Raw genomic sequence first — 3,799 nt, forward strand, 5'->3', positions numbered from 1 at the left:
ATCATCATCATCATCATCATCATCATCATCATCATCATCATCATCATCATCATCATCATCATCATTTAATCACAAAAATCAGTCCACTTTGTTTATTTTCGCCAAAATATTGCAAGTTTACTTGTTGAACAAGTAAAAAAATATTCAGAAAAATTTTCTTCATTTTTAATTAAAAAAACATAATTCTGTGACTTATGAACACTTGTAACATGATCATTTTGGCCCATATAGCAAACATTTTGGACACCACTTTAGTTTAGACCATCTCAGACTTTTCCTCTTTAATTAAATAGAAAGCTTTCTTTCACACATTGGCTGCTTTTCACTCATGTTCGGTCCACTTCTTGTATCTAGCAATGACAGCTTGCAATTATTACCAAAAAAAATATTCACATCTCAAATATGTAGGCAACACAGAAAATGTGTGGATAAAAAGAGTTCTTGTTTGGATGAGACTAGAATGGAACTTTGCAGCCAATGTGTAAAATGTTCTGTATTTAAAAAAAACAAAACACACTAACACACTATCACCTTAAACACTTTATCCCCATGATAATGTAAGGTGTTGGCAACATTATTTTGTGGGGAGACTTTTCTTTAGCTGAAATAGTAGAACTAGGGAGATTGTTGCAAATTTCAGATTTCATTGAAAACCATCTATCCTTTTCCTGCCTCTTCACAATTATTGACATTGAGTTTTTATCAAACTCAATGAAAATTGTTGCTTGGCAAAATATGAAAAGGTTAATGGGGTGGGAGGATACTTTTGAACGACACAGTGTGTATTTAACACATGGAGGCCAATAAAAAAAAGAGGTGCTCTGAAGTGTGTTGCTGTTGTTGTTTTTTGTTAGTTTTTTTTTTTGTCTCTTTCATATTTTTCAAATAGTCACCTAACGAAGTATAAAGAAATTTTGTATTTTTGATAAATTGCTAGCAGCGAAGGGCCTAAAGATCCTGGTTTAGTTTGATTCTTTTTAAAGGTTTCTCCTATATGTAGAGACAACACTGGAATCAATAATCTTTCTTCCTGGAGGACTCATTGTCTCATGTGACCTACAACCAATTTAAAGAAAAAAAAATGTTTTGAAATGAAAATGTTCAGGTACTGGAGTGAAAAGTGAGAAATTTAGAAAAAAAAAGCAAGAAAGTATAGCAACATATGCAGAAATCAAATATCATTCAATATTTTTGCACAGTGCTTTACTGAATGACTGAAGACTCGCAAATATGTGTCCATATTTAGCACATTCAGATTTGCAAACATGTTTTTTCTAGTTCATCCATATAACAGATGGAAAGCACATGGCGAGAGTCAAAGCTAGCTCTGCCATGTTCCTCCTTATGTCAAGTGGCCTATAATGTTAGGACATTTATCCCAAGAGAGCTACATGTAGCAGCTCAGGGTAAAATCAGAATTGGTCATGACTGTTAGACCTCTGCAATGAAATTTTACCACAGCATTTTATTATGTAACATACAACTTCTCATTTACCTACTACTACTTCTACTCTGTTAAGAGTTAGAAATAGGTTTCATCATAAGGCAAGAGGACTGCTGGGCAATCAGCAGCACATTCAAAAAAAAGAGGCACCCAGAGAAGAGGAAGCAAAGAGGAGAATAATGAGCCCTGAGCCAAAAGGGAAACCTTGAGCAAAGATAATTAAGTTGAACATAATAACTACATAGTGTAAATTATAGAATACCTATGTACTAATTGACAGTCTGTACTGACTACTTTTGGTCTTCCGCTGACTGACGTTTGCGACAAGCACTTTCAAATGATTTCTGTGCTTTTTTCCAATATGACTTCACAGAGAATCAAATCACTTTCTGCTTGGGGAGATGCACAAATCACTCAGGCATTTGGTGATTCTCTCCCTCTGCTTGTCAGCTTTGCAAAGTTGTACCATTTATGTCAGACTCTTGTCTCTTTCCTGCACTGTATTAAATCAGCACTGGGAAGACGGAGCAGTTTCCGATCCTACATGAGTTTGTTCACTTAAACCATAAAAAACGACATGTTAGGCCAGCAGCAATGGCCGTGATCATTATTATTCTGTCACTTGGGGGCAGTAGAAACAAGTCAAGTTCATCAGTACAATAATAGCGTAACATTTATATTGTGTGCAAAATTAAATGTGGTCGTTTTTATATTTTTAGAAAAACTAAAACACAAAGACCCCAAAAAAGATGTAAGCTACAACATGAGATGAAAACGAGGTAATAAAGTTAGAGAAAACCCCACCGGGCAACTAAGTAGCAGGTTTCATCAAAACTAAGATAACAAAAATAGTCTCAGCAGAACATAAAGGCAGCACATTGTGCATAAATGAAGGAGAGTTGGTTTGCATTAGGAGGAATGAAACCTTCAGAGTATCTTTGATGTTTTTCACCCTAGGTGTTTCAAGACAAATTGTGTTTATGTGCAAAGTCTGCAAGACTCTTATTGTATGTAACTGTCTGTGTCAGCAAGTAGTCAGGGAGCTCATGAGAGGGAATTCAGTTCCTACAACACAGTCAACATCTCTACAGCTAAAAAAACAGAAAAGATGAAGACTTGAGGAAACTGAGCATGAATTATGCTTGACAGCACATATAGAGCCACATTTCTATTCATTTGAATCACATCAACAAGTTCATTTCTATCCAGGCAATTCAGTCCAAAAAGTGAAACCAATATATTTACAAATTCATTTCTGACGTAAAATACTTCCTGGTTTGCTTTGGTCAATTTTGTTATAGATATAACTCTGAAATCTGTCATTTCTGTGCCTTTTCTAATGCATGTTTTCCTTCCACTCATCTTTCTGTTAATATGCTTTGGTACTGAAGTCTGTGAGCAGTCGGCTTCATTTGCAGCTTCATTGACCTTTTGTGGCTAGACCTCCTTGTTGTCAATGACTGCTGGTGGACAACTGTCAAGAATTAATCTTGAGCAAAATGTTATGCAGTAGAACATTTTCCAAGAAACTGAATTTTGGGCTTTTATGAGCCATAATCATTCCTCATACAATGAGTGTGAGTTTTACTTAAAATTGGTTCTCTTGAGATAAAAACATTTTTATTTGTGAAGATTTGTTTTGTCCTACTCCACATGGTTTCGTATTGGGTTTACTTTGCAGTAGGAGGGATGAAGGAGGGGACCCTGAACAGAGATGGTTTATAACAGAGGAAGAAAGGAAACCAAAGAATTGGTGAGGTTCAGAGTGATTAATGGAGTGTTTCTGTAAACAGAGCGAGCATACTGTGCCTGTTTGCCAAACAGATGAAGAGACAAAAACATGACTTTTTTTTTTATATCCACTTATCTGATCACTTCATACTGTATCATTTCAGACTAAGGGAGGCAGGCTAATATTGATGTTTTTATTTTACACTCGATTTAATGATTTGCTCTTTCTATTATGATTACACTGTATAATAGAATGTTGTTTGTTGTCCTCTGATCAGAAATTTATCATTTTGTTTTGTTTGAGCTGTTTACTGTTCGCTTTATTTGAGTGAGTGCTTACTATGATGATTCTTATTTTCCACTGGAAACAAATTTACCCACATTCCCCTTACTCTTCATTACAATGGTAATACATATAAGAGTCCTTTCAGCATTGGGAGTAAAACTTAATGTGCCAATTAGCTGACATGTCTCTCACATAAAACCATCTTTGAGCTAAAAATCTACAGTAGGAATAATAAGCAATTGTTCAAATATGGTAAAACTGGTACCAGTTTTACCAAACTACTGTGTTCAAATGTAATTTGACAAAGTTAAAGTTTATGCAAAACAGAATCTAAGGAT

This window comes from Poecilia reticulata, linkage group LG3 (assembly GCF_000633615.1).
Source record: "Poecilia reticulata strain Guanapo linkage group LG3, Guppy_female_1.0+MT, whole genome shotgun sequence".
In the NCBI taxonomy this organism is placed as follows: Eukaryota; Metazoa; Chordata; class Actinopteri; order Cyprinodontiformes; family Poeciliidae; genus Poecilia; species Poecilia reticulata.